Source organism: Lontra canadensis, unplaced genomic scaffold (genome assembly GCF_010015895.1).
Source record: "Lontra canadensis isolate GAN:19392208 unplaced genomic scaffold, GSC_riverotter_1.0 scaffold34, whole genome shotgun sequence".
Classification (NCBI taxonomy): domain Eukaryota; kingdom Metazoa; phylum Chordata; class Mammalia; order Carnivora; family Mustelidae; genus Lontra; species Lontra canadensis.
In genome coordinates, this window is record NW_022631028.1 from 19,416,101 (window position 1) to 19,443,858 (window position 27,758).

A 27,758-nucleotide genomic window follows, 5' to 3' on the forward strand; every position below is an offset into this window, starting at 1 on the left:
TCACCTCTGTTCCCCTACTCCTGTGATTTCTTTCTTACTCAGGATCTCTCCTCCTGGTATCAAGGCGGCTGCCAAACTTTAGACCTTACCCCTTCTCAGTTTTCTAGCCTGGGGGAGGAGATCTGCTCTCCCCACAGTGGTCACTCATGAATATGGGATATGATGCTCTCTGACCAGACGTGGGCCTTCTGCACATACCAAGTCAATCACTATGCTCAGGGAATAGGGATATGATAATTGGCTTAAACCAATCCAAGCCCAGCCTGGAGTAGACTAGTGGAAATTAAATCACAGGAGTTAAAGGTGAGCCAGTGGTGGTTTCCGCAACAAAAAGTAGGGGAAATTTTTCATAGAATGGGACAAGAAATGCAAAAATAATAAATATTCACTACAGTTAACAACCTTTAGCTCTGAGAGTGTCATCTTTTATATCACTTAAGCTTCTTATGCTAAAGTTTGAATTCAGTCCACTTGGATCAACGGTGGTACCAAGTACACATCGATAAGCAAAAATCGTCATTTCTGCAATGCATAAAAGTCTTGACACTTCACATGGGTGGCCTGCCAAACTAGAGTAATTCTGGTTATTGTATTTGAGCTATTCTCATGTTTTTTTTTTTTTAACAACTTAAGGAAGACAATAGTGGAATATATATTTAGGAGGGTGAAATTGCCCATCCACACAAATTATCATATTGCTTATTATGTAAAGAGCTTTTGATCCTTTATTTGAGTTCCTCTGGTGATCACCTGTGCCTCTGTGCTGTGAAATGTCCACCATTCACTGGCTCCAGCTTTACAAAGCAAGGTCTGAACATACTAATTACAACCTATTAGACCTCAGTACAATTAATGCTGTTGAGAATATCAAATGTCTTGGAAAATAACTAAGGAGGAAAGGTGGCTAAGCATTGCAGAGGTTCTGCACCGCACATGACAAAGCGGCACACACTCATTTGTTAAAGAGAATGTGATTTTTAAACAGAATGTGATTATCATGCAGAAGAAAGAAGTCAAACGGCACTGGATCTCTTGCTCCACAGGTGGGGGTATTTGAACACATTAACACATTAAACTTTTTTAAAACCTGGGAGAAGAGCTAAACTCTCTCACCATGTTATATTTTCAGAGTGTATAATTACAAATGCCAGTCCAGACACAGCAAAGGCTGCCCTTGAATATATTAAAGGCAAAACCATGCACCTCTGGAGGGAAAGAAAGAGAGAGGTATTGTGTCATCCATCAGGCAGGGGCAATTCTCTGCATTGAGAGTGCAGGAAAAGAAACTACATACATAGGGAAAGGTCCCTAAGCAGGAAGATCAAGAATCTTGATCTCTCTGTTCAGTCTCACCTCTTTCAACACCCCCACTTCCCTCTTGCCAAAGAAAACCTTGACACAAAACAGCAAAATAGAGGAATCATTAGAAAAATATACTTCTTCATAGAAACCAAGCTCAGATTTCTTAGAAGCTTACTTAAAATATGAATTTTTAAAAATGCTCTTTCTGGCCATCCCCACATTGTGCTGTCAGCTTTCAAATACAAAAGGAATCACAATTCTTTTGTGTCACAAAAAGCAAAGCAGATAGGAAATCTTCCAAGAGAATGTATCTAAGAAGCTCAGCAAATCGTGTAATATAAATAGACAAGCAAATATTCTCCCCAGAAATACACAACCCAGTGCTTTGTCAGTTTCTACAAGCAAGAGAAGGACATTCGGAATCACAGTCTTCCTTAAGTACTGCAAGTATCTGTGAAGGACATTCATGCACTTACCGAATGAACATTGGTTAGTGCTTATTACATTCTAGACACTGTGCTACTTACATCTACATATTGTTTCATTCAATCCTCACTTTATTTTCATTTTTGTGCTGAAAAAATTGGAGGCTCAGAGAGGTTAAATAATTGGTCAAAATTGAGAAATCCAGACAGTATGCAGCTGTGTTTTGAACCAGCACCTGCCTGATTCCAAAGCTTCCAAAGCTCCTATATTTCTAGTACACTGCCCTCTGGTGAAAGGCAGCTAAGAAAAAGTTCCTGGCAAACAGTGGTGTTAAGGATTCATGAAGATGACATTACCTGGATGTCAGGGCCCCTATGTGAAGAAGACTCAACTAAGACAAAGGGACTATTCCCGGGCCTCCAGCCATCCTGCATTCAGCACTCTCTGCATCTAGGACCTCAGGAAGAAGAAAGGACTCTTCCTTCAGGAAGCAACATTATGGCCCAGGCAAGGGTGGGTCCAAAGGGAACACCAAAACTCCCCACTCCCCAGGCTTACCCTCAGGAATGAAATCAGAGCCCAAAGTTGAGGAGATATTCATTTAAGAAAGTCACAGATTGGGGAGGAGTCAAGATGGCGGAAAAGTAGCAGGCTGAGAATACTTCGGGTAGTGGGAGACCAGCTAGATAGCTTATCTAAAGATTGCAAACACCTACAAATCCAACGGGAGATCAGAGAAGAAGAACAGCAATTCTAGAAACAGAAAATCAACCACTTTCTGAAAGGTAGGACTGGCGGAAAAGTGAATCCAAAGCGATGGGAAGATAGACCGCGGGGTGAGGGGCCGGCTCCCGGCAAGCAGCGGAGCAACGGAGCACAAAATAAGGACTTTTAAAACTCTGTTCCGCTGAGGGACATCGCTCCAGAGGCTTAACCAGGGTGAAGCCCACGCAGGGTCAGCGTGGCCTCAGATCCCACAGGGTCACAGAAGGATCAGGGGTGTCTGAGTGTCACAGAGCTTACAGGTATTAGAAGGGGGAAGCTGGCTACAGACAGAGAGCCGAGGAGTGAGCTCTAAACTCGGGGTTACCTTGAACCAGTAGCAGGCTCTGTCAGCTCAGAGTGAGCCAGAGGCCAGGGTGACGGGAGTAATTGGGCGCTGTTCTCTGAGAGTGCAGTGAGGAGTGGGGTCCCGGGCTCTCGGCTCCTCCGGGCCGGAGACTGGGAGGCCACCATCTTCATTCCCGTCCTCTGGAACTCTACGGAAAGCGCTCAGGGAACAAAAGCTCCCGAAAGCACACCCGAGCAGATTACTAAGCCCGGCCTCTGGTAAGGGTGGTGCAACTCCGCCTGGGGCAAAGACACTTGAGAATCACTACAACAGGCCCCTCCCCAGAAGATCAACAAAAAATCCAGCCAGGACCAAGTTCACCTACCAAGGAGTGCAGTTTCAATTCCAAGGAGAGCAGCGATATTCCAAAGGAGGAGAAAGCAAAGCACGGAGCTCATAGCTTTCTCCCCATGATTCTTTAGCCTTGCAGTTAATTTAATTTTTTTCTTTTTCAATTTTATTTTCTCTTCTTCGGCCAAATATTTTTAACTTTTACCCTTTCCTTTTTTAACATTTTTTAAATAGTTTATCTAATATAGATATTTTTTTTTCCTTTTTATATTTTTTCTTTATTGGTTTTCTTTTTATAATTGTTTCTCTTTTTTTTTTTTTTCTTTCTGAACCTCTTTTTATCCCCTTTCTCGCCCCTCATGATTTGGGATCTCTTCTGATTTGGTTTAAGCATATTTTCCTGGGGTTGTGGCCACCCTTTTAGTATTTTACTTGCTCCTTCATATACACTTCTCTGGACAAAATTACAAGACAGAAAAATTCACCACAAAAAAAAGAACAAGAGACAGTACCAAGGCTAGGGACATAATCAATACAGACCTTGGTAATATGTCAGATCTAGAGTTCAGAATGACAATTCTCAAGGTTCTAGCTGGACTCGAAAAAGGCATGGAAGATATTAGAGAAACCCTCTCTGGAGAGATAAAGCCCTTTCTGGAGAAATAAAAGAACTAAAATCTAACCAAGTTGAAATCAAAAAAGCTATTAATGAGGTGCAATCAAAAATGGAGGCTCTCACTGCTAGGATAAATGAGGCAGAAGAAAGAATTAGCGATATAGAAGACCAAATGACAGAGAATAAAGAAGCTCAGCAAAAGAGAGACAAACAGCTACTGGACCACGAAGGGAGAATTCGAGAGATAAGTGACACCATAAGATGAAACAACATTAGAATAATTGGGATTCCAGAAGAAGAACAAAGAGAGAGGGGAGCAGAAGGTATATTGGAGAGAATTAATGGAGAGAATTTCCCCAATATGGCAAAGGGAACAAGCATCAAAATCCAGGAGGTTCAGAGAACCCCCCTCAAAATCAATAAGAATAGGTCCACACCCTGTCACCTAAAAGTAAAATTTACACGTCTTAGTGACAAAGAGAAAATCCTGAAAGCACCCCGGGAAAAGAAGTCTGTAACATACAATGGTAAAAATATTAGATTGACAGCAGACTTATCCACAGAGACCTGGCAGGCCAGAAAGAGCTGGCATGATATATTCAGAGCACCAAATGAGAAAAACATGCAGCCAAGAATACTATATCCAGCTAGGCTATCATTGAAAATAGAAGGAGAGATTAAAAGCTTCCAGGACAAACAAAAACTGAAAGAATTTGCAAACACCAAACCAGCTCTACAGAAAATACTGAAAGGGGTCCTCTAAGCAAAGAGAGACCCTAAGAGTAGTAGATCAGAAAGGAACAGAGACAATATACAATAACAGTCACCTTACAGGCAATACAATGGCACTAAATTCATATCTCTCAATAGTTACCCTGAATGTTAATGGGCTAAATGCCCCAATCAAAAGACACAGGGTATCAGAATGGATAAAAAAACAAAACCCATCTATATGTTGCCTACAAGAAACTCATTTTAAACCCAAAGACACTTCCAGACTTAAAGTGACGGGGTGGAAAATAATTTACCATGCTAATGCACATCAGAAGAAAGCAGGAGTGGCAATTCTTATATTAGATCAATTAGATTTGAAGCCAAAGACTATAATAAGAGATGAGGAAGGACACTATATCATACTTAAAGGATCTGTCCAACAAGAAGATCTAACAATTGTAAATATCTATGCCCCTAACGTGGGAGCAGCCAACTATATAAAACAATTAATAATAAAATCAAAGAAACACATCAAACAATAACACAATAATAGGGGAATTTAACACTCCCCACACTGAAATGGACAGATCATCCAAGCAAAAGATCAACAAGGAAATGAAGGCCTTAAATGACACACTGGACCAGATAGACATCACAGATATATTCAGAACATTTCATCCCAAAGCAACAGAATACACATTCTTCTCTAGGGCACATGGAACATTCTCCAGAATAAAACACATCCTCAGTCCTAAATCAGGTCTCAACCGGTATCAAAAGATTGGGATCATTCCCTGTATATTTTCAGACCACAATGCTCTGAAGCTAGAACTCAATCACAAGAGGAAATTTGGAAAGAACCCAAATACATGGAGACTAAACAGCATCCTTCTAAAGAATGAACGGGTCCACCAGGAAATTAAAGAAGAATTGAAAAAATTCATGGAAACAAATGATAATGAAAACACAACGGTTCAAAATCTGTGGGACACAACAAAGGCAGTCCTGAGAGGAAAATACATAGCGGTACAAGCCTTTCTCAAGAAACAAGAAAGGTCTCAGGTACACAACCTAACCCGACACCTAAAGGAGCTGGAGAAAGAACAAGAAAGAAAGCCTAAACCCAGCAGGAGAAGAGAAATCATAAAGATCAGAGCAGAAATCAATGAAATAGAAACAAAAAAAAAAAATAGAACAAATCAACGAAACTAGGAGCTGCTTCTTTGAAAGAATTAATAAGATTGATAAACCCCTGGCCAGACTTATCAAAAAGTAAAGAGAAAGGACCCAAATAAATAAAATCATGAATGAAAGAGAAGAGATCACAACTAACACCAAAGAAATACAGACAAGTATAAGAACATACTATGAGCAACTCTACGCCAACAAATTTGACAATCTGGAAGAAATGGATGCATTCCTAGAGACATATAGACTACCACAACTGAACCAGGAAGAAAGAGAAAGCCTGGACAGACCCATAACCAGTAAGGAGATTGAAACAGTCATCAAAAATCTCCAAACAAACAAAAGCCCAGGGCCAGACGGCTTCCCGGGGGAATTCTACCAAACATTTAAAGAAGAACTAATTCCTATTCTCCTGAAACTGTTCCAAAAAAATATAAATGGAAGGAAAACGTCCAAACTCATTTTATGAGGCCAGCATCACCTTGATCCCAAAACCAGACAAGGATCCCATCAAAAAAGAGAACTACAGACCAATATCCTTGATGAACACAGATGCGAAAATTCTCACCAAAATACTAGCCAATAGGATTCAACAGTACATTAAAAGGATTATTCACCACGACCAAGTGGGATTTATTCCAGGGCTGCAAGGCTGGTTCAACATCCACAAATCAATCAATGTGATACAACACATTAATAAAAGAAAGAACAAGAACCATATGATACTCTCAGTTGATGCTGAAAAAGCATTTGACAAAGTACAGCATCCCTTCCTGATCAAAACCCTGCAACGTGTAGGGATAGAGGGCACATACGTCAATATTATCAAAGCCATCTATGAAAAACCCACCACAAATATCATTCTCAATGGAGAAAAACTGAAAGCTTTTCCGCTAAGGTCAGGAACACGGCAGGGATGTCCGTTATCACCACTGCTGTTCAACATAGTACTAGAAGTCCTAGCCTCAGCACTCAGACAACAAAAGGAAATTAAAGGCATCCAAATCAGCAAAGAAGAAGTCAAACTATCACTCTTCACAGATGATATGATACTATATGTGGAAAACCCAAAAGACTCCATTCCAAAACTGCTAGAACTTGTACAGGAATTCAGTAAAGTGTCAGGATATAAAATCAATGCACAGAAATCAGTTGCATTTCTCTACACCAACAACAAGACAGAAGAAAGAGAATTTAAGGAGTCAATCCCATTTACAGTTGCACCCAAAACTATAAGATACCTAGGAATAAACCTAACCAAAGAGGCAAAGAATCTATACACAGAAAACTATAAAGTACTCATGAAAGAAATTGAGGAAGACACAAAGAAATGGAAAAATGTTCCATGCTCCTGGACTGGAAGAATAAATATTGTGAAAATGTCTATGCTACCTAAAGCAATCTACACATTTAATGCAATTCCTATCAAAGTACCATCCATTTTTTTTCAAAGAAATGGAACAAATAATGCTAAAATTTATATGGAACCAGAAAAGACCTCGAATAGCCAAAGGAATATTGAAAAAGAAAGCCAAAGTTGGTGGCATCACAATCCTGGACTTCAAGCTCTATTACAAAGCTGTCATCATCAAGACAGCATGGTACTGGCACAAAAACAGACACATAGGTCAATGGAACAGAATAGAGAGCCCAGAAATAGACCCTCAACTCTATGGTCAACTAATCTTCGACAAAGCAGGAAAGAATGTCCAATGGAAAAAAGACAGCCTCTTCAATAGATGGTATTGGGACAATTCGACAGCCACATGCAGAAAAATGAAATTGGATCATTTCCTTACACCACACATGAAAATAGACTCAAATGGATGAAGGACCTCAATGTGAGAAAGGAATCCATCAAAATCCTTGAAGAGAACACTGGCAGCAACCTCTTCGACCTCAGCCGCAGCAACTTCTTCCTAGGAACATCGCCAAAGGCAAGGGAAGCAAGGGCAAAAATGAACTATTGGGATTTCATCAAGATCAAAAGCTTTTGCACAGCAAAGGAAACAGTTAACAAAACCAAAAGACAACTGACAGAATGGGAGAAGATATTTGCAAACGACATATCAGATAAAGGGCTGGTGTCCAAAATCTATAAAGAACTTCTCAAACTCAACACCCAAAGAACAAATAATCCAATCAAGAAATGGGCAGAGGACATGAACAGATATTTCTGCAAAGAAGACATCCAGATGGCCAACAGACAGATGAAAAAGTGCTCCATATCACTTGGCATCAGGCAAATACAAATCAAAACCACAATGAGATATCACCTCACACCAGTCAGAATGGGTAAAATTAACAAGTCAGGAAATGACAGATGCTGGCGAGGATGCGGAGAAAGGGGAACCCTCCTACACTGTTGGTGGGAATGCAAGCTGGTGCAACCACTCTGGAAAACAGCATGGAGGTTCCTCAAAATGTTGAAAATAGAGCTACCCTATGACCCAGCAATTGCACTGCTGGGTATTTACCCTAAAGATACAAACATAGTGATCCGAAGGGGCACGTGCACCCGAATGTTTATAGCAGCAATGTCTACAATAGCCAAACTATGGGAAGAACCTAGATGTCCATCAACAGATGAATGGATAAAGAAGATGTGGTATATATACACAATGGAATACTATGCAGCCATCAAAAGAAATGAAATCTTGCCATTTGCGATGACGTGGATGGAACTAGAGGGTATCATGCTTAGCGAAATAAGTCAATCGGAGAAAGACAACTATCATATGATCTCCCTGATATGAGGGAGAGGAGATGCAACATGGGGGGTTAAGGGGGTAGGAAAAGAGTAAATGAAACAAGATGGGATTGGGAGGGAGACAAACCATAAGTGACTCTTCATCTCACAAAACAAACTGAGGTTGATGGGGGGAGGGGGGTTGGGAGAGGGGGCGTGGAGTTATGGACACTGGGGAGGGTATGTGTTCTGGTGAGTGCTGTGAAATGTGTAAACCTGGCGATTCACAGACCTTACCCCTGGGAATAAAAATATATGTTTAAAAGATAATAAAATTAATAAAAAAAAAAAGAAAGTCACAGATTAAAAAATGTTCATCATCACTAGCCATCAGGGAGATTCAAATTAAAACCACACTGAGATACCACCTTACACCAGTTAGAATGGCCAAAATTAGCAAGACAGGAAACAACATGTGTTGGAGGGAATGTGGAGAAAGGGGAACCCTCTTACACTGTTTGTGGGAATGCAAGTTGGTGTAGCCACTTTGGAGAACAGTGTGGAGATTCCTCAAGAAATTAAAAATAGAGCTTCCCTATCACCCTGCAATTGCACTACTGGGTATTTACCCCAAAGATACAGATGTAGTGAAAAGAAGGGCCATCTGTACCCCAATGTTTATAGCAGCAATGGCCACGGTCGCCAAACTGTGGAAAGACCCAAGATGCCCTTCAATGGACGAATGGATAAGGAAGATTGGTCCATATACACTATGGAGTATTATGCCTCCATCAGAAAGGATGAATACCCAACTTTTGTAGCAACATGGAAGGGAGTGGAAGAGATTATGCTGAGTGAAATAAGTCAAGCAGAGAGAGTCAATTATCATATGGTTTCACTTATTTGTGGAGCATAACAAATAGCATGGAGGACAAGGGGAGATGAGAGGAGAAGGGAGCTGAGGCAAATTGGAAGGGGAGGTGAACCATGAGAAACTATGGACTCTGAATATCAACCTGAGGGTTTTGAAGGGGCGGGTGGTGGGAGGTTGGGGGAACCAGGTGGTGGGTATTGGAGAGGGCACATATTGCATGGAGCACTGGGTGTGGTGCAAAAGCAATGAATACTGTTACGCTGAAAATAAATAAAACAAATTTAAAAAAAAAAAAAGAAAGTCACAGATTGCAGAAATTAGTCAGTGAAATGGCTTTAGGAATGCTTGGAAATCCATGGAAATTGCCCCTTCCCTTTGCATCTTATTCATTTAAAATCTTTATATCATTTTCTAAAATATTTTATTTATTTGAGAGAGCATAAACAATGGAAGGAGCAGGCAGAGGGTGCAGGAGAAGCAGGCTCCCCACTGAGCAGGGAGGCCGACATGGGACTTGATCCCAGGTCATGAACCAAGCCGAAAGCAGATGCTTAACCGACTGAGCCACCCAGGCGCCCAAATCTTTTTTTTTATTTTTTATATAAATTGTTATATAATTTTATAATTTTTATAATTATAATTATAACTATATAATTATATATAAATACATATAAATATAAAAATTATAATAATTTTACAATTATATTTATATATCTAAATTAAAATATATAAAAATTAAATATAATTATATTTATATAATTATATATAAATATTAAAAATATATAAATATATAAATAAATATAAAAATATAAATATATATAATTATAATTTTATAATTATAAATTTTATAATTTTTTCAGTTCAGCAGAAGATATGAACAGACACTTCTCCAATGAAGACATACAAATGGCTATCAGACACATGAAAAAATGTTCATCATCACTAGCCATCAAGGAGATTCAAATTAAAACCACATTGAGATACCACCTTACACCAGTTAGAATCGCCCAAATCTTTATCATTTTAAGGCTTGGATGACACTCTGAAACCAGGAAAGGGGGGAAAAAAAAAGGCACAGGAGATTATTTGCCTGAGTGGCCAGGGAAGTATGACCATAAAAATTAGCATTCACCTCCACAGCCCATCTGGGGGCGTGGAGGTGCAGTGATTTAAAAAATATGTCCACAAATTGATACTCCTCTCCCGAAGAGGTGGAGCCTACAGTTCCTCTCTTTGAGGGTGGGCTAAGCTTAGTGACTCACCTCTAATGGGAAGTAGAATAAAGCAGAAGTCACAACGTGTGACTTTAGAGATGATGTCATAAAAACGGTACTATGGCTTCCACTTAGTGGCTCTTTCCCTTGAATCACTTACACTGGGGGAAGCCAGTTTTCTTGTTGTAAGTATCCTATGTAAAGACCTACATGGCCATGAGCTGAGATCTCCTAACAACAGTCACAGGAATGAGGATGAAGTGAATCCTCCAGCCTCAGTCAAGTTGATACCTTGAGTACAACCTCATGACAGAACCCAAGCCAAAACCACCCATGCAAGTCCCTCCTAGATCCCTGATCTCAGAAACTGTGTAAAGCAATGCATGCTGTCTTAAAGGGCTACATTTGGGGATAATTTGTAACACAGCAAATAATACAGAGAGATACATCAATATTCAGAGAAGAACAGTTTTGAAGAGTAAAGGAAAGCTGGATGATTCTTGAGTCTTTGCTGATTCCTGAAGTATGGTGCCAAGACTCAATCTGGAAGGAATGAGATTTCCTAGATTCCTTACCTGGAAAAAGACTGGAGAGGTTCCCACAAAGTTAACAAAGAGAATTCCCCCCGCCCACCGTTATGTGAAAAGAAAACTTGGTTAAACATCTTCCATGTGCACAATATAGAATGGTAGGAAAAGTATTTAAATGTGTGCTATAGAAATGTCTACTAAACCATGACAAAATGTGCCACAATTGTATCATAGTTGTCTCTTCTTTGGAAGATGTTGACTATATATCTTGGGAAGTGAAAGGTGGTTCTTTCCATCAAAGAGCATGGAGTTTTCTTAGAAAGCAGAGATGCAAAGAGTCATCACCTATTCAATAGATACTTCTGCACCAGTTACTATGTGTCAGGTCCCACATTGGCCTCTGGACAGATGACATGAAGTCAGATATAGCTTCTCCCCTCAGGATCTTGAAGTTCATATGGAAACAGATAGGATAACAAGGTGCCTTAATACTACATGCGGTAAGGGATAAGCAATGGATGTTCATAAAACATAGAACAGGGTGGTAACATAACCAGATATATGCTTCTAGATAATTAACAATACCGAAGTTTGAGGTATGAGATAAGAGATGTGGACACTAAGGAGTCTGAAGAAGGGAGACTTCCCAGTGGATTGTGGTTATCACCGAAAAATTGGGTGGAAAGGAAAAATACTGGCCCTGAAGGACAAGTAGAGGAAAACAGTAAGGAAAATAGTCAAAAAAGTGAAGGAGACATGTTATGGTGAAGGAGGCTATTTTACCAGCCTTAAGTCTTTCCATAAGAGGTTATTTAAAAGATGTGAAAGAGCATTTGAGAAAGTGAGTGTATTAGTTTACTATTACTACAATAGTTCACCCCCCCACCCCCAGTCATAGGAGCTTTGTGACAAATTCATCTTTTTCTCACTCTTGAGTCTTTGGGACAGACAGGGCAGCTGTACTTCAGATTATGGGTTGGGCCCCAGTTCATTCATATATCTCTATTCTGGGGCCTAGCTTACAGGGATAGGGGCTGCCTGGGACGTGCTTTTCTCATGGTAGCTCACAGAGAGGGAAATCCATGCAAGCAAAATTCTGTTTGCATCATACTTACCCACATTCCCTCAGCCAAAGCAAGTCACACAGTCAACTTCAACATTAATGGAGTGGCAAAGTACACTCTATCTACATGAAGAGGTACTGCAAAATTACGTGGAAAAGACTGGGATTTATAATCCTATTGTAAAAAAAATTGGAAACAGTAGTCTAGTTTATCAGTCAGTCAGAACGTTTTTAATTTATGGTCCAGGCAATAGAGACCTATTGAAGTTTTTGAGCATCAGAGTGGCAGGCCATAGAAATATCTAGGTAGATTAGAGATTGGAAGACTGGGGAAGTTAGTGCCACAGTTCAGGTGTACAGTAATAGGAGTGTAACTATAATGTAACAGTGGTGATAATATAAAGGAGAATGAAGACCTGAGGAAACTGCTTGAAGGGTGGACTGAGAGGACTTTAATGACTGGAAAGTGATGATGACAGGCAGAAATTATGACAGCCGGAAAAAGTTAGAAGACAAGTCCAACATGATTCTAATGTCTCAGATTTGGATGAGCAGAAGTTCTGTGTGTCACTTAAAGAAGTGGAGTTGATTTGGAGGACAAGAAAAGAACAGAGTTGTATATAATGGAATCCTATGGTACACTTTATGTAAATACGGTATAGCCAAGCTGGGGTAGCCAAGAAATGTCTAGAAGTTGGAAAGTTCCCATTAATATCTGGGACAAAGGCCAGAATTGAATATGTAGAATTAAGGTTCATCCATGTGAAGGAGTAGCTGAGATTACCAAGGAAGTGGGCATAAATAGAAACGACCAAAATTTACAGAAAGGAGATATGGTGGTAAGGATGATAAAGAAAGAGGGTAAGACAAGGACAGTGACACTCCACATTAAAAGCAATAACTCTATATACAATAATACATAAGAAGCAAACTTCTCAATGTAATTATCTTAGATATGTCTTTGTCCATATTAAAATCACTTTGGAATTTTCAAACAGATTGCATTTCTGTGCCTTTTTAGAACATTATCTGTATAATAAGAACATGTAAAGATGTGAATTTATGGATGTTAAAAAGCTAGAAGAGAAGTGCAGCAGCTGGAGTGTTAATGAAAGCATAATCTGTTATGTGTGGAAATAAGCAACATACATTTGCTGTGATGGGGCAACCCTTAGGAAACTTCATTGCAGCAAAGTGAAAAATCTAAGCAGGCAAACTTCGCCAGCCAAAAGGGAGATATGTGATGAATTCTTTTAATTTTCTTTAAACTCAAATGTTCCCTTGCATATGCCAGTATCACAAGAGAAGAACAAAACTGGCTGTATATTGGTGTTGTACTCTTCAGAAATTAAATGAATCCACTTAATGTATTAGATAATCATCATTTATTCATGACCATAATATATATGGTGTCCAGTATGACATATATAATAGAATCTTAATTTACCATGGAAACATGTACAAATGAGACAACATTCAACCATTATTTGGGAAATGCAAACTACAGTTCACAAAACACTTCTGTACACATGATAGCCTTTGATCATCACACAACGCCTATAAAATAGTATGAAGATATGTTCTTGCCCATTTTACAAATGAGAGGGAAAAGCACAAAATAGATTAAGTTATTTGCCTAATATCATGTGGCTGGAAGGTCAAAGTGGCTTTGAAATCCACATTTGGTGTCCCTCCTACACTGTCAAGATATTGACTCACACAATTAAGTCTTCCTAAATCCCTTTACCTCCTCCTCTCCACTGAGACCTCTAGTGGCTATTTATGGTCTACCAGATAAAATTCTACATTCTTCACAAAGCATACAAGCATCTTTGCAATCAATCAGTCCTTCTTCTACCATTCTGATCTCAACCTCTGCCACCATCTTCTCACCTACCTCATTATCCTGGTTTCTCCACCGTGATCATGTGGTGACCATGGGGCTTCCTTTGATCCTTTGTGGTGCTGTCTGAAGGGGGAAAAAAGAAGTTCTCCACCTCGGTCACCAAGTGTTTCTTGACAGGAGAGAGTGTGGTATAGTGTGACTCCCTTACCAATGTCCCCAAGCCTCCCACTGTCTCTGAGAAAAAGGGTGAATCCTAGGTCTTTAGGGACAAAATGGCTGCCTAGCCTAAGCCACATGCTGTAACCAGGTCTCTTTTTCTGGTTCTGCTGGTCCATCTGGAATTTGGGGGGTCAGGGTAGAAAGAACCTGTAGTTACAAAGAGGTTTACTGGACAGGGAAACTTGCTGTACCTGGGTTTATCTTGCTAGTTATGCCACCTTTCCTCTGTATCTCCTGGTAAAAAAGGGGAGTTCCAATCTTGATGCAGAAGAAATAGCCCCCTGTTTCTGTCAGAGCTCCCAATGAATCCTTCTTCCCAGGGGTATCAGACTTACCTGATATTGTGAATGGGACTTCTGTTCAATTCATGGGAAGGAAAGCATCCTGAACTGTCTTTTGTTGCTACATCAGGAGTCAGAAAATTACCGGTCTGTGACCTTCCTCTTTTGGGTGAGATACAAAACCTCCTGCCACTATGTTGTTCTTCCAGACCTAGGATCCCAAACTAGCTCATCTTCTTCTTACCACCTAGCAGAGTCATCCTCTGGCAGTCTCTTATACCATTTTTAGGGTTTGTGGTTGTGCTTAGCAGAGAAGAACAGAAATAATGGATCTATGACATCTTGCTTCAACCAAAAGTCAACCTGTTATTTTAACATATCAATTCCAGGATTTTTGTTAGTATAATATCATTATTTCAGATATGAGTCAGTCATGTCCTTCCATTTCTCATTCCTCTCTTCAATCCATAACTCCTGCCCTCTCCCTCCCATCCCCAATACCCTCACCACAATTTTCCTAGCCCTTTTATTTCATTGAGCTCATGCAACTCTCCTGTCCCCTTCCATCTTCTCTTCACCTCCTACCTAATAATAACTATACCAATCATCATCATCATCATCAAGATTAAAAATGAAGCTGGTGGGAGGTACCTAGAAAAGCATGTAGATACAGTCACCAGGGGGTGACAGGGGAAGATATGGACTAAGGGCAGAGATGACCTATAAGGTCAACCAAGAAAGAGAAATCAAAACTGCTGAGGACTGAAGATGAGGATGCTGAGCACCAGTATGGCTAAAATTTAATGTTAGAAATATGTATGCTTGTGCAACATTTGTGTTTTCAAAAATTAATATTTTACATGTGTTTTGAAGTGTTTATAAATTCCTAGTTTGAAATACATTCAATATCTAGTTTCATTTGTTAAATTTGTGAATTCTGAACCATTTAAAATAAAATACTAGTATTAGCATTACTATTTTAGTAATTTGTGAATAAATAGTACAATGCAGGTAGTGATACCTTCTTCAGTATTGAAATTACTGATCACACATCACACTGCTCTTTGAACATGTCAACATTGGAGCACCTTAATCTTCATTCATCTCCAATCTTTAAACAAAGTATTCTTCTACTGCACATTGAGCAAGATAAGAACAGCCTATGATCATTTAGATACTACAGAAATTTGAACAATACAGAAAACACCTGCTCATATCAAAGTCTGGCACACCCCTCTGCCACTGTTCGATGTGGCAGTCAACAAATCATCTTCGCACATTGTGAATGTATTACAGTATAACCCTACACATACACAACAAAATTAAAGATACAAGTTAATAAAAACCCAGGGGCTTTGGGAATGTTGAGCGGATAAGCAATAGGTGTCATAGTGCCATGCTGCACAATGGGAAACAGCTCAGGCTATTGCATAGAACAAAGATATTACACCATTTCCAAATTCGCCTACTAAAAATACAGATACTATAATTTCAGTAAGTGGATTTTATAACTATGGCCCTGTGACTTTTTCCCATGAAATACTCATTAAATATACCATTCTATTTTTGTGTTTGATAATAATTACTTCAGAAAAGATAAAAGGTGAATGCTGAAACTGTTCTACCGTTTCCATTTACCACATCTGGTGACAATGACTAATTCATAGAGATAATAACAAGAAGTAATTCCTTTAACACATACATATACAATTTTTTTACTACTCATTCTCATTCCAGCTATACTTGTTTCCACAGAAAACAAATTGGTAGGAGAGAAACAGCTGCTCTTATCATACTCCTTCCAAGTGGATCATGAAAATCTCATTCTCTTTTTCTGTTTTTCCAAGAATTCTCTTTAGAACCCACCTTGATAGAATACTGCACCTCTAGAATATTAACACCCACACCTTTGCTCATGATGTTCTCTGATGTAGAAGAGATGCTTCATCTTTTCCACTTCCTCAAAGACTTACCCACCAAGAAGAGTTTCGTCTCCAACTCCTCAAGAATGACTGTCATAAAATCAAAGAATCTCTAAAAGAGACAGGATTCTGTTTTAACCTCCCTTCTACATTTAAGTTCATCAATTTATCTGTTTATCCATTCAACATGTTAAGACATACTTCATTGTGAGGCACAGCTCTAGACATAAAGATATAACTGTGAGGAGACGCACACGTTCCATATCCCTGGAGAGCACATCTGCTCACCTTCTCTAGAGCTGAAATCCGTCTGCTACTTAGGGTTACACTCTTTCAGTCCTTAAATAGTTCATGAAGGTAACTTTGTCCCTGCTCTCTCTTTATTATTTTCTTAAGATTTTGTTTATTTATTTGACAGAGAGAGATCACAAGTAGGCAGAGAGGCAGGCAGAGGAGGAGGAGGAAGCAGGCTCCTGCTGAGCAGAGAGCCTGATGTGGGGCTCGATTCCAGGACCCTGAGATCGTGACCTGAGCCAAAAGCAGAGGTTTAACCCACTGAGCCACCCAGGTACCACCCCGCCCTGATCTCTCTTTAGTCTAAAAATCTCCAACTCTACTGAACCACTGCATTTTTTTTTTAGTATCTGTCTACATGTCTGCCTCCCCAACTAAACTGTGAGCTTCTAAGAGCCAAGTTTCACTTATTACCTCTATTCATCTAGCACAGGCTTTTACAACCTCAACATTATAGACTGGATAATTCTTTTTTCTGGGTAGCTTTTCTGGGCATTGCAGGATGCATAGCAGCGTACCCAGTTCCTACTAAGTGCCAATAGGAACCCCCCCTTCCGACTGTGGCAACTGAAAAGGTTTCCAGACTTAGTCAAATTTTTCTGGGGGGAAAAAATCACTCCCAGTGACCACTGCTCTAGCACTGCCCCTGGCAATGAACTACACACTGATACACAATTCACATTTATAGAATAATTCACAATTTGCAAAAATTTTCAAACACATGTCTCAGTGATGTTCTTATTTTTTGAATGTCTTTGTGCTCATTTTGCATTTAAGAGTCAAACTTGGATAGTTTGAACCCAGAGTCAGCACTTTGAACCTAGCTGTGTAATCTCTGGAAAGTTACTCAACATCCCTGAACTTCTGTTTTCCTCATCTATGTGTGGAAGAAAATGGACACACATATTTCAGAGTGTTGTAGTTACGATTACATAAGACAAACCTAGCACATAAGGGCTCCAAAAGAACTGGTTCACATTATTACTTCAATAAATACAGATTTGGGTGGGTATTGCCAGGAGGAATGTTCCATTAAGTCCTCCAGAGGGGGGAAAAAAGTTATCAGGAAAGACTATATCTCTTTTTGGAGTCTTAAAAGGTGTTATAACTTAGGTTTGATATCACATTACAGTTATCTTTCCCACCACATGAAAACATCCCGTATGTGATAGTGGAAAAGTAGAACATATTCAGAGATAAACAGAGACAAGTAAGGAGATGAGAGAGAGAAAGAGACAGAGAATGAGAAAGACAAAGAGAAAATTATTGACATTAAATGAACCTCTGGTTCCAACTATGCCTGCAACTAGTTATGCCCTTTGACTCCCTGGTACTTGAACTAATACATTCCCTTTTATGCTTAGGCTAAGTAAAGATGAGTTTCTATCATCTGAAAGAAGCATGACTAATATGAATATTCAGGATGACTACTTACACTCATCCAAAGAAAACTGTTCTGTTATAATCACGAAACCATGACAGAGATCATAAATTATTTAATCTAGTTCAAAATCAACAAATTTTTATCGATGGGTAAGAATATACCCTGGTTTGCCCTAGGGTTTGTTTAATTCTGTTTTTCTGTAATTTATAATGGACAAAGGTATTCCAGTTTGAATGGCCTCACTATTTAATTAGTACTTACTACTACAAAACAATTTTGTAGGTCTGATGGCATACTGAGAAAATGAGATCTTCTCTAACTTTACATGTAACTTTCTAGAAGGAAACAGGTAAGCTTCAAAGATAACATATTGAGGCATAAACAGAGTTCTTTGGAGCCAGATTGAAGGATTTACAAAAGGAATTTCAATAAATGACTGATGCTAGTTTTGTCTCCCAATGTAAATATTCATGCATATTGTGCACACACACATACACACACACACACTTCTTAATTTTAATACTCTCCCGATCAAAAGGAAAAACAGACAGAAATACACAAATAGTAACATGAATCCATGAAAATTATGACCAAAGAGAATAGTCATCTCAAGCTGTAAGGAAGTTTCATCCTATCATTGGCTCCTCAAATGTAGTCTTTGACTTATGGCTACCATTCTCATGTACTGTTTGCATGCTAGAAATTTTAGTGTTGACCAGAAAGAAGCTGGGTTGAAGATTAAAATCAGAGAGTTACTTAAAAATAGCAGAGAAAATTAATTTTCATACTACAAATCCATTCAGTCAGAAGGCAAATTTCTGACTAGCAAGTCCTCTGGAAACATACAAATATGTTTTCTTCTCAAACTATCATTCCCTTGCTTTCCAATATTCTAGTTTTTGCTACACCTCTATGGTACCCCTGTTAATTTCATATTTCCTCTACTGACTAGTGTTTTAAGTCTGTAATCCCACAGCTTTCTAATTTATCATTTCTCAGTTTGCAAGAAAAGAAAATCTTGTTAGGCAAATATCTCAAGACACAGATTAACAAACTAAGTTACTGATCAAATTTATATACTTATTTATATATTTGTTTAATGTAGGAATGAGCACATTTGAACATGGAGAGAAAAATCTGTTCTCAAAACTGAATATGTCTTCTGCTCTGGCCCACCAAGTCCAGGTGAACAAAATGTGATGCCATAATAAAAATGAAAAATTTTACACAACTTGAGAGTTGAAAAGTGCTTTTTTTCAATAACCACAATTTGATTTATCCTCTCAAAGTATTGGGATTTTTTCAGATGAGGAAACAGAGGTTCGAAATGTTAAGTATAAATTGGTCCAAGATCCAAGATCCAAGTCCACTGACCCTACATTTCATGATATTTACATCACACTTATAGACACCTTGAGACTTAATCTTGAGAGAGTAGGTAGTGTCTTCCCCAGGAATTTCAGAGGTCCAGATGGATAATGATGGGGAAAAGGAGTTTGAAGTGTTAACACATTAACCATCACCATGCACCTGTGTAACTAGGAGAAATCATGATCCAATCCTTAACCATTCCCTGTCCTACCTACATTCTGTCCCTCAGATCAATTATTAGATGCAAATGCATTCTTCCTACCAATATGGTCTCTATATAAAGCTGCCAAAGTCACATATGCAAGTCCTCATGTCATTCTTGGGCATTCAAAAACTGATTTTGCATGAAAATAAAATTTTATAGAAGAGTTGATACCTCTTCAGTGCTTAGCAGGTGATTTTTTTTTTTCAGCCATTAGAAGACACAGACACCTTGATTCTAGATTTCTGACACCATGCTCACTCTACTCTGTACCATTTCTCTTTCTCAAGGGGGAGGTGCCACACCATGCACTGCATGGCCTATGGGCCCTTCCTTCTTTGTTGGTGTGTGAGTCTGTACAAGTTCAGGACTTGTCCTCCTGAAGCCTAATCTATTAATAGTTAAGAAACCCCTCCAAAGAACTGGTCCAAAAAAGTGATGAGTCTGGAAGACACTTCAGGTAATAATATTATACAGAAACACTACTTTGATAAACCATTAGATTCAATACAAAGAAATAAGCATGAAAATAAAAATTAAGACATGGGGGCAGCTGGGTGGCTCAGTCAATTAAGCATCCAACTCTTCTTGGTTTCAGCTCAGGTCAAGATCTTGGCATCTTGAGATCAAGCCCCATGTTGGGAACTGGGTGTGGAGTCTGCTTAAGATTCTCTCTCCCTCTTACCCTGCCCCTCCTCTAACTCTGCATAGACAGGCACTCACTCTTCAGAAAAGAAAAAAAAAAAAAAAAGACATTGTATGCCTTCACACTTTTGTCTCCATCTTAGGGGTAAAATCTAGGCCAATAAGTAAACAAAGAGAACTAGGCCTCTCCCAGAAGAAATAGAACACAATGGGTAGAAGAGGCAGCCACCATTGAAGTAGGTAATAAGTTAGCTAAAATTTTAATTCATTCATTAAAGGCTAATTGTAGACTATTATGTCCTATAATGTCATCCTGTGATACCTCCAGACACAAGGAGAATTTACATTGCCCACAGCTCTTAGTTGAGGACTCATCAGAAACATTGGGGACAAAAACATATCCTGGAGAAAATCTCCCTTGGGACAGAATTTCAGTGCAAGTGTGATCAGTAGCTGCTGGCAGATAGGAACAAAAACACTTCCCCAGACCTCTCTTTCCTACAAAAACAAAAGCCTTAAGCTGCTTGGAGTAGGAAAATAAACTTTGTCACAGCCAAGACACAGCAAAGAACCATTGCAAATGGGGGATGGGTAGACAAAGCCTTTACCCCAAGGTAAGAACCGGAAACTATACTGGGTCAAAAATCCTATACCAAGCAGAGGTTGCTATGATTGAAGATGAGGTAGAAAACTACCAGCTAAGACTAACTACAGATCCAAGTCAGAGTTGGGTTCTCAGGAGGAGGAAGGAAGGAAAGCCAAGAAAGCATCAGATGTGAAGGGTCCTATAAACCTGAGGCTGGGCCAGAAAAACAGAACACCCTTCTTACCCCCATTCCCCTATGATGATAAACTAAGGAGGGAGCAACAGCAGCCCTATGCTAGAGGGGCAAGAACCTGGAGATGCCATCTATGCCACAGTGTGTAGGAACTGCTAAAAGCTGAGGGTGGGTATGCAAAATATTAATCCATGAGTTCCCACTCATAGAAATCAATGGTTGAATACACAAGTAATAAATGGGCGAGAAGAGACAAATCTCTGTGCAGAACTCTAAGTCACTTATAGATATCTTACCCTCAAAAGCATGAAATATAACTCCACACCTTAGGTGTGGGGGAAACATGATGACTTCTTTAAAAAGAGTGCAGTATGGAAATGGGGAAAATAGGAGAAACTTTTTAGCATTGAAATATGAAAAAAAAAAATCAGCCATGATAAGGTCAGTATCAACAGTGATAAGTGGTACTAATAGCATGTATTCTTGGAGTGATTATGATGAGAATGGCAATTTACCTTCATGCTGTTCCTCCAAAAAAACCCACAATCCCATTCTATCCATAAGGAAAAAAAAAATCAGAGAAATCTCAAGTGTGGGACATTCTACAAAGTACTGGCCAGGTCTTAACCATCCAGGTCTTGAAAATTATAAGTCTGAGACTTCTTATCACTTGTGACTTCTGTCACAAACAAGAGGAGATGAACCTAAGGAGACATGTCAACCAAATACAAGTATTCTGCCCAGGATTCTAGAAAAGGGACATTAACTAAAAACTAAGAAAATTAGTCCATAATAATGATGTAATTAATATTAGCCCATTAATTTTAATAAATGTATCATGGAGATACGGAAATGCAATTTTTATACTTTCACACTTTATATTTTATATGTAACATATGCAAATAATGATAAGTTATCAATATTGTACCCAAATATACCATACTTAAAATTTTAATAATAAAGGAAAGTAGTTATAGAGCGTATGGGAAATTTTTGTACTATATTCATATTTTGTCTTTCTAAAATTATCCCTAAATTAAAATTTTATTAAAAGATAAGGTCAAAATAAAAGACTTCTCAGAATAACAAATGAACAGATATTTCTTATTGTCAGCAAACATGAACTAAGAAATTGCAGAGGATGTTCTTTGGGCAGAAGGAGTAAGACCCCAGACAGAAACCTGCATTTATATAAAGAAATGAAAAGATCTGGAAATGCTCCAAATAAAGATAAACATTTTTTTTAACTTTAAATGGTTCTTAAACTCACTGCCTAAAGCAAACTTCATTACATTGTTTTGTGGCATTTATAACACATGTGGAAATAAGTGTATCAAGACAACAGCACGAAGGCTGGTTGGAAGAGGCTGGAAAGCTGTTGTCTTAAGATCCCTGCATGGTATGCAGCACCACAAAAATCACCTGAAGGTGGACTGTGAGAAGTTTAAAAGAGCAATAACATAAAAGACTAAGTAAACTGCAAAATTACAGTTGGTGCCACAATATTAACTCATGATTCAAGGGTTGAAACCTGAAATAATTCGGAAAAGTAAATGAGGAAAAACCCAAAGAAAGGAAATAAACAAAGCAGTATTCACATTACTTGGTTTTGGAGGGTTTGGGGTTTTTGTGTTTTTTTCCCCCCAATGGATTTTCTCTTCTGACTAGAGAGATAATAACACTTAGAATCAAAAATCCCCCAAAGATAAACAATATAATGATTTTACCCATAAGGCTTTTGGCCTGTAAATTTATTTAATGCTTTTTTGGCATATGCCTTGCCTGGAGCAGCAATGAATAAAAGGTTTTAAGCAGAGGTGCATACTTTCACAGGAATTTGTAACTCCGGGCTCTCCTGAGAGTAGGGAAAGATGCAGGAGGTGATTATTTACGGAGGGGAGTAAAGAGAGCACAAACTGAGCAGGATGGTTTCAGCTCCCAACTTAGCCTCTTCAAGGTGTGACCTTGGGCAACATTTGACTTTACAGAACCCTCAACTGCTCCTGCAAATTCTGAGGCTAAAACTCCCTACTTTACAGGCAAGCTTTAAGGAAGAAATTAAGGCACACAGTAGGTTATCAATAAATGTTAGCTGCCCTCTCTAACAGAAAGATGCCAATGAAGTATATTTTACCCAAAACTAGGAATGAGACTGAAAACATGTAGTAGATATTACCCAATCCAACAGATCTCACAACCAATCAGAATGGAAGCTACCCTGAAAAACTTCACCAGACTTTGGCAAGTCAGAACAGATGATTATCAGCTCCACTTTAAACTACAAGTTATTTTGATTTTTACTGTCAACCTGATCATCCAGTCATAATTACTTCCAACAGAATTCTTGTTTTTTGTTTCTGTGATAAGCAAACCAAACACCATTAAAAAACCTATCCCCCCAAAAAGGCTCAATTTTAAGTGTTTGGCAATAAATGAACTATATTTTCATATCACATCGTACAAATATTTTTGATATCTCTTCTAAGTGGAAGCCAAGGGTATCATGTGAGCCTTTTTCTAAATTTTACTACTAGTCTTCTCTTAAAGTTTCTCCTCCTTCGTCTTCTTGTTCTCCTCTCCCCCCCTCCTCTTTCTCTTCCTTTTTCCTTTTTTTTTTTTTTTTTTTTTTACCTACTCAAGACATTAACATTTGACTTACATGGTAGGTTTATAACCACCAACTATTTAGTCTAATTTTTGTCTAATTTTTTCTTTGCTTGATTTTAATTCATTCTCTCTGATTAATAATCACTAAAGATCCACAAGATACGAAGTTCCAAACTACAAGATTAAACATACAAATACATTTATGAAGTCAAAGGAAAATTTCTGGTAGGTAGACCGATTAGGTAAACAAATAGAATGCTTGCCATCAGAGTTATATATTGAAATAAATTTACCTGTAGAAGAGAGTTGGCAACATGGCTCACAAAAATACGTGCCCAAATGAGAAGTCAGGAGATCTAGGTGGAGGAAAATTCAACAAGAGTGGAGAGGGATTTTCTGAAGATACACAAAAAGCTCTTTTCTAAGAGGCTTCCCTGAATGGATGGACCATAATCCAAGAGCCTAGGTCTCAGCCTGGCCAAAGCCCAGAGTTGCTGGACATGGAAAAGTTGACGCATGCTAATCAAACATAAAAGCCTGAAGCACATGGACCACAAGTCAGTTTTCTAGTTTCCAGGGGGAGTATCTTGTTCTAATTCCTAGAAATCTTAGTCCCCCATCTAGGTCCCCTTCCTTCTCAATTCAGGAGCCTGAGACATCAAAAGGTTGCTATGTTACAGACTGAAAGTTTTATTTCCAATGCTAAGTCCCCAGAAAACTTGGTAATTCTAAATGCCTGGTATGGCATGCCTAACCTGCCCAGCAATCATGAAAATCACTGTGGCCCAATCCAAGGAGACACTGGAGATGTGGTAAAAATAGAAAATCGTAATGTGTTGTTACCCTTTAAAATACACATAAATTTTATTTTCCTTCATTCACCTTAATTTCTTACCTTCTCCAGGATCTGAGATGTTTAGTAATGCTCAAAACATCTGAGTTTTTCTGCTGCCTAAAGACTTATCAGTGGCTGATTTCATCACCATCCCATCCACTCATTCATGAACAATTGGAGGTATACCTCTATTTACATAAATGGACTGGCCAACGTGTAAATACCTGGTCATTTTCAAAGACTTCCAGAAACTGTAATTCAGGATTAAAGAAAGCATCTGTTGACCTCATGAAGATCAAAGATGATAAATTCTCACGTCCCTTCATCATCAGAGAACGAACCTACAATCCACCCTTCTGGAGATTATATAATGAATCAAGTGACAAAAATATACCAAATAAAGCCAATATTTGGCTGGACCCTGGCCTCTGAAACAACTAAAATCTAGACCCCATTTCTGCTGACTGAGAGAGTATTCCTGCAAAGATAAGGATCACTTTGATTCAATAGTTCATGTCTTCTTGTTTAAGAGTTTGGTATAGTCACATTTGCCGTTGGCAGCACCATAAATGGAAAATGGGTACTAATGTTGGTCCAGAGCCCTCAGCAATAGAGCCACAGATGGAGAAATTAGGTAGTATGAATTCAGAACAAAAGGCACGACATTTTTAGGGTAATTTCATTAAGGCCATAAAAGAACTCATGGACCGGAGCTGCAGTTTAAGAGTTGATTTTTGGGGGAGGAGTCAAGATGGCAGAGAAGTAGGAGGCTGAGACTACTTATGTAGCAGAAGATCAGCTAGATAGCTTATCTAAAGACTGCAAACACCTACAAATCAAATGGGAGATGGAAGAGAAGAAGAACAGCAATTCTAGAAACAGAAAATCAACCACTTACTGAAAGGTAGGACTGGCGGAGAAGTGAATCCAAAGCGACTGGAAGATAGACTGGGGGGGGGAGTGGCCCACTCCCGGCAAGCAACGGAGCAACGAGCACAAAATCAGGACTTTTAAAAGTCTGTTCCACTGAGGGACATCGCTCCAGAGGCTTACCTGGGGAGAAGCCCATGCGGGGTCAGTGTGGCCTCAGGTCCCGCAGGGTCACAGAAGGATCGGGGGTGTCTGAGTGTCACAGAGCTTGCAGGTATTAGAACGGGGAAGCCGGCTACAGAGACGGAGCCGAGGAGTGAGCTCTAAGCTTGGGGTTACCTTGAACCGGTCGAAGCCTCGGTCAGCTCGGAGTGCAGCCAGAGGCCAGGGTGATGGGAGTAATTGGGCGCTGTTCTCTGAGGCTGCACTGAGGAGTGGGGTCCCGGGCTCTTGGCTCCTCTGGGCCAGAGACTGGGAGACCGCCATCTTCATTCCCGTCCTCTGGAACTCTATGGAAAGCACTCAGGGAACAAAAGCTCCCAAAAGCACACCCGAGCAGATTACTAAGCCCGGCCCCTGGTAAGGGTGGTGCAACTCCGCCTGGGGCAAAGACACTTGAGAATCACTACAACAGGCCCCTCCCCCTAAGATCAATAAGAAATCCAGCCAGGACCAAGTTCACCTACCAAGAAGTACAGTTTCAATACCAAGGGGAGCAGCAGAATTCCAGAAGAGGAGAAACCAAAGCTCGGAACTCATGGCTTTCTCCCAATGATTCTTCAGCCTTGCAGTTAATGTAATATTTTTTCTTTTTCAATTGTTTTTTCTCATCTTCTGCCAAATTTTTTTAAACTTTTATCTTTTTCTTTTCTAATGTTTTTTAACTAGTTTATCTAATATATATATATATATATATATATTTTCTTTTCTATATTTTTCTTTATTTCTTTTCTTTAATTTTTTTTTTCTGAACCTCTTTTTATCCCATTTCACCCACCTCATGATTTGGGATCTCTTCTGATTTGGTTAAAGCATATTTTCCTGGGGTTGTTGCCACCCTTTTAGTATTTCATTTGGTCCTTCATATACTCTTATCTGGACAAAATGACAAGGCAGAAAAATTCACCACAAAAAAAAGAACAAGAGGCAGTACCAAAGGCTAGGGACCTAATCAATACAGACATTGGTAATATGTCAGATCTAGAGTTCAGAATGACGATTCTCAAGGTTCTAGCCGGGCTCGAAAAAGGCATGGAAGACATTAGAGAAACCCTCTCTGGAGAGATAAAAGCCCTTTCTGGAGAAATAAAAGAACTAAAATCTAACCAAGTTGAAATAAAAAAAGCTATTAATGAGGTCCAATCAAAAACGGAGGCTCTCACTGCTAGGATAAATGAGGCAGAAGAAAGAATTAGCGATATAGAAGACCAAATGACAGAGAATAAAGAAGCTCAGCAAAAGACAGACAAATAGCTACTGGACCACGAGGGGAGAATACGAGAGATAAGTGACACCATAAGACGAAACAACATTAGAATAATTGGGATTCCAGAAGAAGAAGAAAGAGAGAGGAGAGCAGAAGGTATATTGGAGAGAGTTATTGGAGAGAATTTCCCTAATATGGCAAAGGGAACAAGTATCAAAATCCAGGAGGTTCAGAGAAGCCCCCTCAAAATCAATAAGAATAGGTCCACACCCCGTCACCTAATAGTCAAATTTACAAGTCTTAGTGACAAAGAGAAAATCCTGAAAGCACCCCAGGAAAAGAAGTCTGTAACATACAATGGTAAAAATATTAGATTGACAGCAGACTTATCCACAGAGACCTGGCAGGCCAGAAAGAGCTGGCATGATATATTGAGAGCACTAAACGAGAAAAACGTGCAGCCAAGAATACTATATCCAGCTAGGCTATCATTGAAAATAGAAGGAGAGATTAAAAGCTTCCAGGACAAACAAAAACTGAAAGAATTTGCAAACACCAAACCAGCTCTACAGGAAATATTGAAATGGGTCCTCTAAGCAAAGAGAGACCCTAAAAGTAGTAGATCAGAAAGGAACAGAAACAATATACAATAACAGTCACCTTACAGGCAATACAATGGCACTAAATTCATATCTCTCAATAGTTACCCTGAAGGTTAATGGGCTAAATGCCCCAATCAAAGACACAGGGTATCAGAATGGATAAAAAAACAAAACCCATCTATATGTTGCCTACAAGAAACTCATTTTAAACCCGAAGACACCTCCAGACTTAAAGTGAGGGGGTGGAAAAGAATTTACCATGCTAATGGACATCAGAAGAAAGCAGGAGTGGCAATCCTTATATCAGATCAATTAGATTTGAAGCCAAAGACTATAATAAGAGATGAGGAAGGACACTATATCATACTTAAAGGATCTGTCCAACAAGAAGATCTAACAATTGTAAATATCTATGCCCCTAACGTGGGAGCAGCCAACTATATAAAACAATTAATAA